This window comes from Panthera leo, chromosome B1 (assembly GCF_018350215.1).
Source record: "Panthera leo isolate Ple1 chromosome B1, P.leo_Ple1_pat1.1, whole genome shotgun sequence".
Lineage (NCBI taxonomy): Eukaryota > Metazoa > Chordata > Mammalia > Carnivora > Felidae > Panthera > Panthera leo.
The window spans coordinates 37,322,740-37,340,858 of NC_056682.1; positions in this window are offsets into that span (position 1 = coordinate 37,322,740).

Below are 18,119 nucleotides of genomic sequence, written 5' to 3' on the forward strand. Positions count from 1 at the left end.
GAGTCCAATCTTCTAGCCATCCTGATACCATGTGATACGGAATGTGAAACAGAATGTTTCTGTTGATACCGTATGAAACAGAATAACGCCTTTTCCCAGATTCCTGACCCACAAAATCATGAGGCATATTAAAATTGTTGTTGTTTTAAGCCAGTAAGTTCTTGGATAGTTTGTTACACAGCCACAGAAAACTGGAACAAAATTGAAAAGACAAAAGCTGCGAGGACCTGGGGTTCTATTTACAGGCTGAACTTAGAAGCAATCTGTGTGAAAAGTAATAATGGGTGACTGATTAGACAGGCATCGGTGCAAGTGAGAAGGCAAATTTGCCGGATTTTTTGCTCTGGAGACTGAGTACAGTTGGTGATATGTACCAAAATAAGTACCATGAGGCAAGGCTAATATTTAAAGATTTGGGAAGTAGAAATGTTGATGTGAGTAGTGAAATCATGAGTTACAATTTTAGACACTTTGAGTCCCTCAGCCAGAGTATCCAGTCTCTCATCCCCATTTCCTGAAGTCTCTTGGGGATCATCTCAGTTCCACACCTAACCTCTCATGCTGCCTATTTCCCACCCACACGCTTCTCCTTAGATTCTGGTAGCTCTTCTCATCTAAGTGGTTCATTTCAGCACTGCTTCATGGACTGTTTTGCATTATCACTTGATTTTTTTTCATATGATTCTCCCACGCATAGATGTAAACTCATAATGAATACAATTTGCCTTTTACCTTCTCCTAAATGCTGAATGCAGTCCTGTGGACACCATTGGTGTCCCTGAAACTCCTGCCAAGTGGAAATTTGGTAGATTGGTTCACATTACCACAGCAGGAAATGAAAGGGGTGGGCTCGAGTGGGAGCACCAATCCACCAATTGAGCTGGAATCTTCTCAATGTTAATGCTGTTTTTGGTGGCAGCCTCATTGAAGTAGGTCTCTGAAGGTGACTGTTTAGAAGAGCAGCACTCATCTTAGTATGCCACGTTTTGGGCTGTTTTTAAAAATACCACTCTCGTGTGTGCCTATAAACATATATTCCTTTAACCCCTTACTCTTTTATCTGTTTAGCAATTCAATTAATTTCTCTTGTTTTAAGTCTCAGAATTGGTACCTAATTTCAAATTTCAAATCAAGTCTTATTTCTAACACTTTGATATTGACAATCTCATAGGATGCTATGAGCTCTTTAACCCTATTAAATCATTCAATTAGCAAATGTTTTTGATCTCCCTACTTTGCTAAGCACTGTCTTCTGGACAAAACAAGAGAAATACAGTGTTCTGTGGGGGTTTGAAAAGATGAAAAGTTATATCCAATGAGGGCCAAATCAGGAAATGCTTTATAGAGGAGGTAGTGTTTGAAATTAACCTGTAAAAATTAATAAAATTTAGCAGACAGAAATGATTGGGGTAGGGATCTGAAGGTTCAAGGGGCATTTAGCCTTAGATCAAAGGGATGTTAAGATAATCTTGGTTAGCTGGAGCATAGAGCATATGTAGAAAGGTGGGTTGGAGCTGTTTACATGAGGCCTTGGATACCAGAGCAACTAGTCTGGCTTAATTTTGTAAAAAGTGAATTTTGAGGGCTAGAGGGACAATATTTTATTCAAATTTGATACTCTCCATAGTCCCTAACGTTATGCTTTACATGTGGTAGGCAATTATTAAATATTTGTTGATTGATCGATGAACTGCCAAAGCAATTTGGATGCATTACTGGTATCTGAATCTTTCAGAAACTTAAATGTCTCCTTTTTTTCTTCTTCCCTGTTCAGGCAACATTTATTCTAGGAAATGGCTCTAGTTTTAAAGACAAAGGAGAAGAAAAACTCCCAGTAAGACAGAGATCGTCAAAGCAGAACCATTTTTAAGTGAAATGATTTCTCCCTAGCCAAACTTTACCGCAAGTCCCCATTAAAGAACTGCAGAGGCCCAGCATGAAAGAACTATAAATTACAAGACTCCAGACATCAGGGACAGAGAGCCACAATTCCCACAGGAGTTTGCTGTACATTTCTCCTTGCAAAGCATCCAAAGCAGATTGAAATCCTGGCTGAGAAACTTGTGGAAAGAGAGAGCTGAGGCAAAGGGCAAAGACATTAAATAATATATAGATTTTCATAAAAGATTATTTCTGTTTGAATAGCTGATTACTCACGTTGGTGGCCAGGTTTGGGAAGGATGGAGGCTGGCACCACTGACAGTGGAAGGTGTAGGACTGATACAATCAATAGTGGCACAATGACCATGTTTAATGAACGGGCTTTTAAATGCCCAAACTGAAAGTCCAAATATTTAGGACTGTAAGATAAAGACAATTTATCCTTGCTTTATTAATCCACATGAAAGCACTTCTGTCTGCTTTAAGATATAATCATCTATCTAGTGGTATAAGTTAAAATTCCAGACATGCCAACCCTAGCTTGGGAACAATTTCCCACCTCCAAGATTTCAGAAACAAGCTCTCCAATAAGATCTCCCACGGTGCAAGAGTTTCCATTCTCCTCCTTCCTTAAGAACACCATCTCCACCAATCTGCCAGTTCCCACTGAATGGGAATCATGGCCATTATAGGGAGAGGAGGACCACAGGCAGCACCCATATCAGCTGCATTATTTGATTCAGCCTCGCAAATACCTAACTTCCCATTCACTCAAGGCAAACATTGATTTATGCTGAATGTTGAGTGGGAAAGAATGATGACTCACTTTCACTGCATGACCTTGCTACTTTCATAAGGAGAAAACAGACAGTTTTAAAAGAAAAGCAATTTGTCTTCTGCTGATTTACTGTTGTATGAAGTCTGAATTCCTCTGCCTAATATTCAAGGACCTACCTTCCAATGCATGTCCTACCACTCACTGAGTCTATACTCTTCGGTGTCCTCTTCCACATCCAATACATCATGCCTACTTTTGTTTCTTTACTCATGATGTTCTCTCCTCTTTGCTTTCCAAATCCATCTCACAAGAGAACCTGGCCAAGCCCCATCTTTCCTATGAATCTTTTAACTGTTACTCACCCCAGGAACATTCACAGACTTACCAAAGAAAGGCAGAATGCTGTCAGGCATTTGTTTTCCTACCATTGTTTGGGGAGCTTACACTTTTTATCTCTCTCTAAATCATAATTTTTTAAAGGGGAGAAGGGCCTGCCTTTTTATCTATGTGTAATAGTGAACACTATGGCTTACAAAACAATGAATACTTGTTAATAGCAAAACCAATCCATGTATTTAATTCATTAGCTTGCGGAAGCCAACAGATAGTTAAAGGGAACATACAGTTCATTTGAAGAGTTAAGAGCTTTCAAGCTAGGAATGTACTGACCAACCTCCACCACTCCATCATTTATTATTATTATTACTATTATTATTATTATTTCATTGTTGCTATTGTTTCTGTGGTTATTTCCTTATTTGGTAGTGGTGGTGGTGATGATGATGATGATAATGATGATGATGATGATGATGATGGACAAGAATAAGAAGATGACAATATTTACGGGAGTGTACTAAATTCCAAACACTGCATTTAGCACTTCACCCATATTGTATCATTTTTTTAATTTAAAAATTTTTATTTTCTCATTTGCAGCAACATGGACGGAACTAGTGTATTATGTTAAGCAAAAAAAGTCAGTCAGAGAAAGACAAATACCATATGATTTCACTCATATGTGCAATTTAAGAAACAAAATAGATGAACATAGGGGAAGAAAGGAAAAATAAAATAAGATACAAACAGAGAAGGAGGCAAACCATAAGAAACTCTTAACTATAGAGAACAAACTGAAAATTGCTGGAGGGGAGGTTGGTGGGAAGATGGGCTAAATGGGTGATGGGTATTAAAGAGGGCACTTGTTCTGATGAGAACTGGGTATTATATATAAGTGATGAATCACAAAATTCTACTCCAGAAAGCAATACTACATTACATGTTAACTAACTTTAATTTCAATAAAATCTTGAAAGAAAAAAAATATTTTTTTATCTTTTAAGCTTCATTTAACTTTTATTTATTTATTTATTTATTTACTTACTTACTTATTTACTTATTTACTTATTTAACATAATTTATTGTCAAGTTAGCTAAAATACACTGTATGGTGTGTTCTTGGCTTCAGGGGTAGATTCCCACAATTCATTGCTTACATAACCCAGTGCTCATCCCAACAAGTGCCCTCCTCAATGCCCATCACATATTTTCCCCACCCCCCCAGTTTGTTATCTGTATTTAAGACTCTCTTACGGTTTGCCTCCCTCTCTGTTTGAAACTATTTTTCCCCTTCCCTTCCCCCATGTTCTTCTGTTAAGTTTCTCAAATTCCACAAATGAGTGAAAACATATGATATCTATCTTTCTCTGACTGACTTATTTAATAGCATAATATCCTCCAGTTCCATCCACATTATTGCAAATGGCAAGACTGAATTCTTTCTCATTGTCAAGTAGTATTCCATTGTATACATAAACCACATCTTCTTTATCTATTCATCAGTTGATGGACATTTGGGCTCTCCATAATTTGGCTATTGTTGATAGCACTACTATAAACATTGGGGTACATGTGCCCCTATGAATCATCATTCTTGTATCCTTTGGATAAATTCCTAGTAGTGTTATTGCTTGGTAGTAGGGTAATTCTATTTTTAATTTTTTGAGGAACATCCACACTGTTTTCCAGAGTGGCTGTTCCAGTTTGCATTCCCACCAACAGTGCAAGAGGATTCCTGTTTTCCCACATTCTTACCAACATCTGCTGTTTCCTGAGTTGTTAATTTTAGCCACTCTGACTGGTGTGAAGTAGTATCTCAATGTGGTTGTGATTTGTATTTCCCTGCTGATAATCAATGTTCTTTTTAAGTAATCTCTACACCCAATGTATGACTTGAACTTACAACCTCAGGGTCATGAGTCACATGCTCCACTGACTGAGGCAGCCAGGCACCTCCCAAAATTGTCTCATTTAATCCTCACTCAATTACAGAAGAAAGTATTTCCATTTTAATGCTGAGGAAACTGAGGTGACAACATTAGTGACCTGCCCAAGATCATTCCAGCAGAAAGGGCAGAATTGGAATCTGGATCCAAGCAGCCCAACTTTAGATCTTGAACTCTGAGTGATATATCATTCTTTATACTTTGTTTCACCTAGTCTGTACAGCACTTAAAGTGATGGAAAAGTCATAACCCTCTCCCCAAAGGCATTAACAATTATTAAGCACTTTATTTTTTTTCTAAGTACTTTCACCTGTATTAACTCATTTGATGTTGACAAGAGATCTCTGTAGATTGAGCATTTCTATACTTATAAATAGATAGCGAAATGGATGCCTTGCTCGAGGTACAAAGTCAGTCGCTAGAGTCAGGAAGTCATGGAAACAGAATCACAAAATGCTAGAGAAGGGGGAAGAGTCAAGATTATACAAACCACCATTCATTTTATAGCAAAGCAACTGAGACACCCAGAGGCGACTAGCTTGGAATATGCAACAAATGAGGGAAAAGCAGGTCTAGAACTGGACCGTGTGACTTCTGGTCTATGGTCTTCCATTGCAGCACGTTGGCCCTGAGCATGTACTCCAAAATGAATGATGAAAAGGGAACCCTGGTCAAATATGCTGGGACCTATTGCAGGCCATGTCTTCCTCTTGGAAAGTCATAATGCACAGTCTGAAAAATTATGCAAAACACTTCAAAAATTCACTTGACCAAAGAAAATTTTTAATGTCTTCTATTAATAACTCTTTGCAGAACTAGTATTCTATGGAAGTCAGTTTGGGAAACAATGCATAATATATACTAGGATATAAGCATACAGATAAGTGTAATTTTTTATGCTGTTGGTACCAGATGTAAAAAGAAAAGAAAAGCAGTTCCTCACTTTCTTTTCTTCTCATCTCCAAAACCTCCCCTACCATAACCACCAAAAAAAAATCTATGTGTCACAGTCCTCTACCTTACATTGAAATACATATGGGAAAACATTTTACCCACTTAGATGAAACATAAATGGAAAATTAATATTCTCAAAACAAAGAACATTTGTACTCTTGCCTGTATACACACCACATACACACCACAAACACATACGCATAAATGCCTTGAATTCTGGTTTTGGTTGTTGTTGTTTCAGTGTCTTAGGGTTGTTACCTTATTGTCTTTGCATATGTGAAGACCAAAAATATCCTCACTGTTCTTTTGGGAGTTGTTTGTTTGTAAAAGATTATATTAGTCTGTTCAGGCTGCCACAGATTGGGTGGCTTAAACAACAGAAACTTATTTCTCACCTTTCTGGATCCTGGAAGCCCAAGATCAAGGTGCTGACAAAGTAGGTTTCATTCTGAGGCCTCATTTCTTGACATCATTGTATGCTCATATGACCTCTTCTTGGGGTGGTGTGTACACCATGAGGTGGAGGGAAATGGAGAGAAAGAGGAAGAGGGAGATGAGGAGGGGAAGAGGGGGAGACAAAGAGAGTGAATGAGAACTGTCTGGTGCCTCTTTTTCTAAGGACACTAATCTTATTGGATCAGATCTATACCCTTAAGACCTCATTTAACCTTAATTACTTCCTTATAGACCCCACCTCCAAATATAGGTTAGTGCTTCAGCATATGGATTTTGAGAGGACATAATTCTGTTCATAACAAAGATGGAGGATATAATGATGACAGCAAAGTTTCTGTTTGTGGTGACCAGAGAGGTCTCAGAGGTAGATTAAATGCTATTTTTATACCTAAAGAAAGAAATTTGGAAAAACCATCCACACACTGCTACCTCACATCCTTTTCACAAGTTAAGGGGAAAAAATAAGGAATTTCAATGGATCATAACTGCTATGTCTGAAAATTAAAAAGCTTATGAGCCGAAGAAAGGCAGCAAATTTATATTAAGACATAAATAACTGACATTCTTCCCTCTGAGCACATCTCTGTGGCAAAGAAGTGGAAATCTGAAGTGAAGTGAGAGATCCTGAAGTCACCAAGGACATAACTGCTCTCCATGCAGCTGGTGAGTGCACTGAGGAGGCCAACCATACTCTTGTGTGGCCAGAGCCCCAGGAGCCACTACTTCTTCATACTACCCCCACCCTCCCAGACCCCCAGAGCAGGCAGCACTGTGGAGGCAACCATAACCACTCTCCTGGGCTCCACTCCGCATCTGCCAAGTACAGCCAGCTGAGCAGAAATCTAAGATGTAGAGGAAAGGGCATGTGGGCTGGAAAGGGTACAGCTCTGGGCGGGGGGGGGGGGGGGGGGGGGGGGGGCTGAGGGCGATATTCACAAGAAGGACCTCACTGATCACTTCCTTCCTTATTATTTCAGGATTATTGTAATTTCATGCAAACCCTCCCTCTTCCCCATGCAGCTTCTGATGGCCACGATTCTTGTTTGGTGCTGGCCCCCAGCAATGCTAATAAATGGCTTCCGGATCATTTTTATTCATTTTGCGCATTTCACTCACAGTACTTCATGTGACTTATGTAGCCCCTGCAGCTCATATTTCTATTTGAATTGCAGGGCAAGTAGTGAGTTTTAACATTCCAACTGCACACACATTCTTCTTTCCCTCAAAATGAAAGATCATTTGAACTTTGAATTGCATTAGCATGACATTTTTCTACTAAATTACCCTGGCTGCACTCAACAGCTTGAAAAGAAACAAACCTCTTTTAACTCTATAGGCTATGTGAGTGAATAAATACCTGAGGTTATGCCAACAGAGAGGAGGAGGGAGGGAAACCAAAAATGCTAGGCGTTGCCCCTGACTTGGGGAGCCCATCTGTGATGTTGGCCTAGCAGACTGGGGGTCTTTGCTGTTCCACCCATACCAGGCACAGGTTGGGGCATCTGGATAGATAGAGGAGAATGTTAATGGCTCTCGGCAGCTGTTGCTCTGTAAAAACAAAACAAAGCAAAACAAAATAAAACAAAACAAAAACAAGGTGCAGCTTCTCATGTCATTTTTAGAAGTAATAATGTTTGCTTTTCCTTGTATTAGAATGGTGGAAAATATTCATTGTGGGAAATCTGGAAAATACAAGAAGAAGAAAGAAAAGATGAAAAACACCCATATTCTCACCACTTAGAGAAACTACAGCTTTTGGGGGTATAGTTTTCCAAATCCTTTTTAGGGAAGTGAATAGAAACTTATTCTATTATATCTGTACATAGCATCATTTTATTTTGTATAAATTAGGTTATATGTATAGATAGATGTAATTTGAATCAGGTATATTATTTGAGTCTTTTTTTACACTTCATTTGTGAACATTTTCCCATTTCTTTAAAAATCATGATTTGCTATGGTTGTATAATATTTTATCATAAGAGTATGTTTTAATTGAGTTAATCGTGTTTTTATTGATGCCACTTCCTGTGTTTATAAGCAATGCTGTGACAAACATATTTTTGCACATAATCTGCACAGATCTGATAACTGATATTAGCTACCACTTCTTGAGCTCTTACTCTGTGCCAACCATGATAAATGACAATTTTCAGAGAATATATTACATATATAATATTAAAATAATATATAACAGTATAAAAATTATAATGTATAGCATAATAGCCTTGTAATCTCCCTGAGAAGTGGTCATTAGTCTCTACATTTTATATGCAAAGAAATTGGTACAGAGGTTAACTGACTGGTTTGAAGCCATCAGGAAGTAAGAAACAATTTCAGGATTTGACCCCAGCATTTTCTGACTCTAATATCTATGCCCTTTCACCAGTGCTCTGGGCTGCTATGTACTCCCAACTCCCAGGGCTCTTCTCTGAAGATTGTAAGAAAAGGTGTTAAAGATTACCTTCATAAAAACCCAACTCTGCCTCAGAAGTCTGTATCTGCAGGGGTCAGAATCCCAGGAGCTCAGTAGAGTTTGAAATTATCCTCTATCGGGAAACAGGCATTTGTTTTCTCAAGACAGGTTAAGAGAATGGAGATTCTGCTTTGGACAACTGCAGACACAAGGTTCCTCAGTGGTTCACCATCTGCAGCAGCAACTAGATTTGATGAAGAGCATTACAACCTGTAGAAGCTACCTAGACTGAGGTTTTAGACCACACTAACTGCTGGGTACAGGACAAGGGTGGGCACCAAAAGAGAAAAAATGGTAAAATAAATCATATCTTCTCAAAGTTTGTTACCATGAAAACCCTGTTATATGCTTGACATTTTCTGGTTAAAGAGATCATATGGATCTTCTTGTGGTTGACATGTAAGTGTGTTATTCCTACTGAATAAGTGGCTGGTGACTAAGAAACTGACATTACAATTACTCTGGTTATAGCACACAGATCCATGTACATTCATGAACCCCCATGACCAAGCTGTTGGTTTCAGTACTCTCCTCTTCCCCAGAATCTATTCAAGGCAGATTTTGCCTTTCATTGTGATGGAAAACAGGGCCCACAGATCTACCTACATCTTTACCAGCCCCAAAAGGCGAGGTCTTTGTATAGACTCCAAAGCTGCACATCCCACACAGAGGATGGTGTAGGCACTAGACTTGGTGTCAGCAGGAGCTCTCATAATTCACAGACTGTATGCAGGGTCCCAGGAGAGCTCAACTATATCTCAACTTCTGGGATCAGGGTGTTTCAGGGTGCCTCTTTACTTCTCTCTCAAATTTTGTAAGACAGGAAACAACATTTGGCAGAGATACATAAGCTTCTCCTAAGCCAGGCTGGAAATCCTCCCTGAGAAGTTACTGCTTGGAGTAGTTTCTGCTTGGAGTAGAAAGACACAGAGAGAAACAAACATGCTAGATTGGGACCTGCAATAGTATCCCAACCCTGCTGGTTATTAGTCATGTGGCCTCAGGTAAATCAATGAACTTCTCTGAACCCGCTTCTTCATCTATAAAATTCACACATTCATCATATTAACTTATTCATTTATTTATTTACTACCTGCTATACTAATAGGTAATATCTATTAAGTGATCACTAAGTGCTGACACCATAAGTGCCATTAACAATGGTTAATGAAATGACATGGTGTCTTCCTTCATGGAATTTACTATTCCGTGGGAGGTCACTGAGAAAGCATATGCAAAAAAGTAAGCATATAAAACAGAATGGGGTGAGTTCTATTAGGTAAATGAAAAAATGTAATCAGAAATATGAGGAAAGTAGAGAAGATAAGTACTGAGATAAGGATGATATTTTATCTTTTTTTGTATGTATAAAAATGTTATTTTCTTTTCTTTTCTTTTTTTTCTTTATATTAAATATAATTTATTGTCAAATTGGTTTCCATACAACACCCCGTGCTCATCCCAGCAGGTGCCCTCCTCAATGCCCATCACCCACTTTCTCCTCTCCCCCACCCCCCATCAACCCTCAGTTTGTTCTCAGTATTTAAGAGTCTCCTATGGTTTCCTTCCTTCCCTCTCTGTAACTTTTCTCCCCCCTACGCTTCCCCCATAGTCTTCTGTTAAGTTTCTCAGGAACCACATATGAACGAAAACATATGGTATCTGTCTTTTTCTGCCTAACTTATTTCACTTAGCATAATACTCTCTAGTTCCACCCATGTTGCTGCAAATGGCATGATTTCATTCTTTCTTATTGCCAAGTAGTATTCCATTGTATATATAGACCACATCTTCTTTATCCATTCATCACTTGATGGACATTTACGCTCTTTCCATAATTTGGCTATCGTTGAAAGTGCTGCTATCAACATTGGGATACAAGTGCCCCTATGCATCAGCACTCCTGTATCCCTTGGGTAAATTCCTAGCAGTGCTATTGCTGGGTCATAGGGTAGATCTCTATTTTTAATTTTTTGAGGAACCTCCACACTGTTTTCCAGAGCGGCTGCACCAGTTTGCATTTCCACCAACACTGCAAGACGGTTCCCATTTCTCCACATCCTCTCCAGAACTATAGTCTCCTGATTTGTTCATTTTAGTCACTCTGACTGGTGTGAGGTGGTATCTGAGTGTGGTTTTGATTTGTATTTCCCTGATGAGGAGTGACGTTGAGCATCTTTTCATGTGCCTGTTGGCCATCTGGATGTCTTCTTTAGAAAAGTGTCTATTGATGTCTTCTGCCCATTTCTTCACTGGATTATTTGTTTTTCAGGTGTGGAGTTTGGGGAGTTCTTTATAGATTTTGGATACTAATCCTTTATCCGATATGTCATTTGAAAATATCTTTTCCCATTCCATCGGTTGCCTTTTAGTTTTGTTGATTGTTTCCTTTGCTGTGCAGAAGCTTTTATCTTGATGAGGTCCCAATAGTTCATTTTTGCTTTTAATTCCCTTGCCTTTGGAGATGTGTTGAGTAAGAAATTGCTGCAGCTGAGGTCAGAGAGGTTTTTTTCCTGCTTTCTCTTCTAGGGTTTTGATGGTTTCATGTCTCACATTCAAGTCCTTTATCCATTTTGAGTTTATTTTTGTGAATGGTGTAAGAAAGTGGTCTAGTTTCATTCTTCTGCATGTTGCTGTCCAGTTCTCCCAGCAAAAACCCAACAGACTCAACCAAAAGTCTGCTAGAACTGATACATGAATTTAGCAAGTTCGCAGGATACAAAATTAATGTACAGAAATCAGTTGAATTTTATACACCAATAATGAAGCAATATAAAGAGAAATAAATAAACTCATCCCATTCATAATTGCACCAAGAATCATAAAATACCTAGGAATAAACCTAACCAGAGATGTAAAAGATGTGTATGCTGAAAACTGTAGAAAGCTTATGAAGGAAATTGAAGAAGATACAAAGAAATAGAAAAACATTCCATGCTCATAGATTTGAAGGATGATACTTTATCTTAATAGGTGATATAAAATACCTGGCAACACACCTGACATTGTTCGTACATAAACAATAAATGTTATGACAATGACTATTACTATTAGCCTGATGTCACCTGGACCTTCCCAACCACTGAAATCTCTTTAGGGGAAATTAAACCTCCAATTCCATTCTTTATGGACATCTAAAACCCAAAATTCCTGTAAAATTTGTAAGGGAAATTCCTGTGACAATCCCAGCTCTGAGTTTTTGTTCACTTCATAATGGATTATTCATTTTACACGTGTTCTTTTTTAATCGTCCACACTGACCCAGATGGGAAATCCAACCCCTAATTTGGTTTCTATTATAAGTAAGTAAATGACTGAATAACACTTAGACACAACAATCTGTGTATTTAGTGAATTTTACTGAAGGTATACGAGAGCAGTAGAGAAGTGATTTAATGGCAGCAAAGCAAAGAACTTAAAACTGAATACTTGGCTCTTCCATTCTAAAATGTTCTTGGACCTTCTATGGGCCACTTCATTTCATGTACATCACAACTTTCCATCAACCTTCTTTTCAGGAAGAAAACCCATTTTGCTCTTTGTCCACACAACTATTAATATCCATGTTCTCAGAATTTCAGCTTCTATCCTAGACATTTTATCAAGATTTTCTCAAAGGTAGAATTCTCCCAAAGAGAAATTTTGCTGCAAGCTAATAAAATTATATGTATGTTTTACCCCGATTCAGTGTTACTTTCATGATTAGTGTCATTACTAATATTACTATTAGTATTAGTATTAAGCCTGAAACTTTAAGAAAGACTTTCATAGATGTTGTCTCCATAATTTGCTTCTTTGAAGTATAAGGGTGATGTCACCTAGGATCCAAGACACCAGGATGTGTGCTGGTGCAGACCACAGGCATCCAGTGTTTCTGGTATGAATCTCTCCAGTATTCCACATATACCATAAAACGGAAAACAAATGACATTATGCCTGCTTCACTGTGGCCCATCTCTATACCACTGGTTCTCTCCAAGTTTGGCCACTTAAATAAGGCATGTAACACTGTAGAGCTTGAGGATCCAATCTTCCTTCTCTCTCACCTTCCTTATCCCAAATATTAGTTCTGAATTTTTTTTTTCCTGCAAATTAAACAGTAAATCAGTCTAGGGCTTAATGAAACTTTTGAAAGCCAAGAGCTTACCAGAATCACCGGGCAGGAATGCAGAAACAGGAATGAGCTCCAGATACACTGAATCAAAGGACACTAGTGAATTTCACCCAGCAGCTCCCTACTGTACTTCTGGAAAATGAATTCTTCAACGATCTTTGGGTGAACACTCCTTGTAACATCCCAGACCATATGGTATGCATAAGATTTCTCCTTGGTCTCAGCGATGAGTTCAGTGACCCAACTGTTTCATTTGATGCTTGTAGAATAGAACCTCTCTTTTCCACTGGATTTGAACCTGAGAGTATCAGGTCTGGAATTACAATCATGACCTTCAAGAGGCCACCATATGGCAATAATGAAGGAAAGGAAAGTTGAAAGAAAGGTCAGGCCCAATGCCATTATTTAAGCCCTGAATCTAGCCATGTCTACAGTTAGCCTTATCCCTGGACTTTCTAGTTGCATGAGCTAATAAACATCCTTTTTTGTGCTTAAAATACTTTGTCCAGTTTTCTGTCCTATGAAACAAGACAAGTCTTTCTGGTACACAGATCTGGTGGGAGATCTGGAATCTGCTTTCTAACCTAACACTTGGTATCTAAAGGATAATCACATCTAAGGCTGGAACAAGTGCCTACACATGCTCCAGAGTCAGAATTTAACCCATGCTTATTCTAGGTAAAGAGATAGAAGGAGAAAACTGGAGGCAGAAATAGGCAGAACTTGACAATGTACCCCTTGGTGTGTTTGTTTTGTAATAACATTCAAAAACTTTTACAGAATTTGGCCAAATTTCCTGAAAACTATATCAAAAATACACTTTATTTTTTTTCAAAAATACACTTTAAATTGCACTTGTGACTCTGTCTACTCTCTCCAAATTTTACATTTTATACAGTGATACCTTCCATAATTAGAGGCAATGTCCATGTGACTGAATTGCTTTGCAAAGGTTTACAAAAAATACTCAAACCAAAATGGAATGCTACCAGACCTCCAGACTCAAGGCAATTTTACTTCACCATATACAAAGGCATCGGCTGAGGGATTTTGTGGCAGTTACTGAGCTACCTTACTGAGCATCAGCACACTCATTTTTATCCTAAAACATCATAGAATCTCCTTTTTTGATTAAAGTATGGAAAATTTTGGTGTGTTTTACCTTCTATTCTTTTGATCTATGTAATTTTTGTGTTTACCTATATAATAATTTTGCCTGTTCATAGAAAACTTAGTGGCCAATGTTTTGGGATGTCTCCTCACGGATGACATATTCTCAATATGTAGTTTTAAATATTATATATCATGACATAATGAGCCCGTTTGCACAATTTTTAATCATTTTTAACAACCTTATCAAAGTATAAATTAACATGCAATAGACTTCATATATTTAAAGCATACAGTTTGGTAAGTTTTTACTTATCACACATGCATCCATGAAGCCATTGCCTCAGCCAAGGTAATAAACCCATCAATCACCTCCAAAAAGCTTCCTTCTACCACTTTGTATTCCCTTCTTCACATAACTTCCACCCCTGTGTCTCCAGGCAGCCACTGATTGGCTTTCTTTCACTGTACATTACTTTTTTTTTAATTTATTTAACTTTAGTTTTTTATTTTTTTAATTGACATCCAAATTAGTTAGTATATAGTGAATCAGTGATTTCAGTAGATTCCTTAATGCCCCTTACCCATTTAGCCCATCCCCCCCTCCCACAACCCCTCCAGCAACCCTCAGTTTGTTCTTCATACTTATGAGTCTCTTTTGTTTTGTCCCCCTCACTGTTTTTATATTATTTTTGTTCCCCTTCCCTTATGTTCATCTGTTTTTTCTCTTAAAGTCCTCATATGAGTGAAGTCATATGATTTTTGTCTTTCTCTGACTGACTAATTTCGCTTAGCATAATACCCTCCAGTTCCATCCACGTAGTTGCAAATGGCAAGATTTCATTCTTTTTGATTGCTGAGTAATACTCCATTGTATATATATACCACATCTTCTTTATCCATTCATCCATCGATGGACATTGGGGCTCTTTCCATACTTTGGATATTGTTGATGGTGCTGCTATAAACATGGGGGTGCATGTGTCCCTTTGAAACAGCACACCTGTATCCCTTGGATAAACGCCTAGTAGTGAAATTGCTGAGTCGTAGGGTAGTTCTATTTTTAGTTTTTCAGAAACCTCCATACTATTTTCCAGAGTGACTGCACCAGCTTGCATTCCCACCAACAATGCAAAAGAGATCCTCTTTCTCCACATCCTCGCCAACATCTGTTGTTGCCTGAGTTGTTAATGTTAGCCATTCTGACAGGTGGAAGGTGGTATCTCATGGAGGTTTTAATTTGTATTTCCCTGATGGTGAGTGATGTTGAGCATTTTTTCATGTACCTGTTGGCCATCTGGATGTCTTCTTTGGAGAAGTGTCTCTTCATGTCTCTTGCCCAGTTTTCACTGGATTCTTTGTTTTTTGGGTGTTGAGTTTGATAAGTTCTTTGTAGATTTTGGATACTAACCCTTCATCTGACATGCCATTTGCAAATATCTTCTCCCATTCTGTCAGTTGCCTTTTAGTTTTGCTGAGTGTTTCCTTCGCTGTGCAGAAGCTTTTTATTTTGATGAGGTCCCAGTAGTTCATTTTTGCTTTTTTTCCCTTGCCTCTGGAGACGTGTTGAATAAGACATTGCTGTGGGCAAGATCAAAGAGGTTTTTGCCTGCTTTCTCCTCGAGGATTGTGATGGCTTCCTGTCTTACATTGAGGTCTTTCATCCACTTTGAGTTTATTTTTGTGTATGGTGTAAGAAAGTGGTCCAGGTTCACTCTTCTGTATGTCGCTGTCCAGTTTTCCCAGCACCACTTGCTGAAGAGACTGTCTTTATTCCATTGGATATTCTTTCCTGCTTTGTCAAAGATTAGTTGGCCATACGTTTGTGGGTCCATTTCTGGGTTCTCTGTTCTGTTCCATTGATCTGGGTGTCTGTTCTTCTGTCAGTACCATACTGTCTTGATGACTACAGCTTTGGAGTAGAGCTTGAAGTCTGAGATTGTGATGCCTCCTGCTTTGGTTTTCTTTTTCAAGATTGCTTTGGCTATTTGGAATCTTTCCTGGTTCCATACAAATTTTAGGATTATTTGTTCTAGCTCTGTGAAGAATGCTGGTGTTACTTTGATAGGGATCGCATTGAATACATAGATTACTTTGGGTAGTATCAACATTTCAACAATATTTGTTCTTCCTAACCAGGAGCATGGAATCTTTTTCCATTTCTTTGTGTCTCCTTCAATTTCTTTCATCAGCTTTCTATAGTTTTCAGTGTATAGATTTTTCACCTCTTTGCTTAGATTTATTCCTAGGTATTTTATGGTTTTTTGTGCAACTGTAAATGGGATTGATTCCTTGATTTCTCTTTCTGTCGCTGCATTGTTGGTGTATAGGAATGCAACCGATTTCTGTGCATTGATTTTATATCCTGCAATATTGCTGAATTCATGAATCAATTCTAGCAGTTTTTTGGTGGAATCTTTTGGGTTTTCCATGTAGAGTATCATGTCATCTGTGAAGAGTGAAAGTTTGACCTCCTCCTGGCCTATTTGGATGCATTTTATTTCTTTGTGTTGTCTGATTGAAGAGGCTAACACTTCCAACACTATGCTGAATAACCGTGGCGAGAGTGGACATCTCTGTCTTGTTCCTGACCTTAGGGGGGAGGTCTCAGTTTTTCCCCATTGAGGATGATATTAGTGTTGGGTCACTCGGATATGGCTTTTATCATCTCGAGGTATGATCCTTCTGCCCCTACTTTCTTGAGGGTTTTTATCAAGAAAGGATGCTGTATTTTGTCAAATGCTTTCTCTGCATCTATTGAGAGGATCATATGGTTCTTGTCCTTCTTTTATTGATGTGATGAATCATGTTAATTGTTTTGCGGATATTGAACCAGCCCTGCATCCCAGGTATAAATCCCACTTGGTTGTGGTGAATAATTTTTTTAGTGTATTGTTGGATCCGGTTGGCTAATGTCTCATTGAGGATTTTTGCATGCATGTTCATCAGGGAAATTGGTCTATAGTTCTCCTTTTTAGTGGGGTCTCTGTCTGGTTTTGGAATCAAGGTAATGCTGGCTTATTCATAGAAAGAGTTTGGATCTTTCCTTCCATTTCTACTTTCTGGAACACCTTCAAGAAAATAGGTGTCAGCTCTTCCTTAAATGTTTGGTAGAATTCCCCTGGAAAGCCATCTGGCCCTGGACTCTTGCTTTTTGGGAGATTTTTGATTACTCTTTCGATTTCCTTACTGGTTATGGGTCTGTTCAAATTTTCTATTTCTTCCTGTTTCAGTTTTGGTAGTGTATATGTTTCTAGGAATTTGTCCATTTCTTCCAGATTGCCCATTTTGTTGGCATATAGTTGCTCATAATATTCTCTTATTATTGTTTTTATTTCTGCTGTGTTGGTTGTGATTTCTCCTCTGTCATTCTTGATTTTACTTATTTGGGTCCTTTCCTTTTCCTTTTTGATCAAACTGGCTAATGGTTTATCAATTTTGTTAATTCTTTCAAAGAACCAGCTTCTGGTTCCATTGATCTGTTCTACTGTTTTTTGTTTGTTTGTTTGTTTGTTTGTTTTGGTTTCGATAGCATTAATTTCTTCTCTAATCTTTATTATTTCCTGTCTTCTTCTGTTTTTGGGTTTTATTTGCTGTTCCTTTTCCAGCTCCTTAAGGTGTAATGTTAGGTTGTGTATCTCAGATCTTTTTTCCTTCTTTAGGAAGGCCTGGATTGCTATATGCTTTCCTCTTATGACTGCCTTTGCTGCATCCCAGAGGTTTTGGGTTGTGGTGTTATCATTTTCATTGACTTCCATATACTTTTTAAGTTCTTCTTTAACTTCTTGGTTAGCCCATTCATTCTTAGTAGGATGTTCTTCAGTCTTCAAGTATTTGTTACCTTTCCAAATTTTTTCTTGTTGATTTCGAGTTTCAGAGCTTTGTGGTTTGAAAATATGCACGGTATGATCTCAATCTTTTTGTACTTACTTAGGGTTCATTTGTGTCCCAGTATATGGTCTATTCTGGAGAACGTTCCATGTCACTGGAGAAGAATGGATATTCTGCTGCTTTAGGGTGAAATGTTCTGAATATATGTGTTAAGTCTATCTGGCCCAATGTGTCATT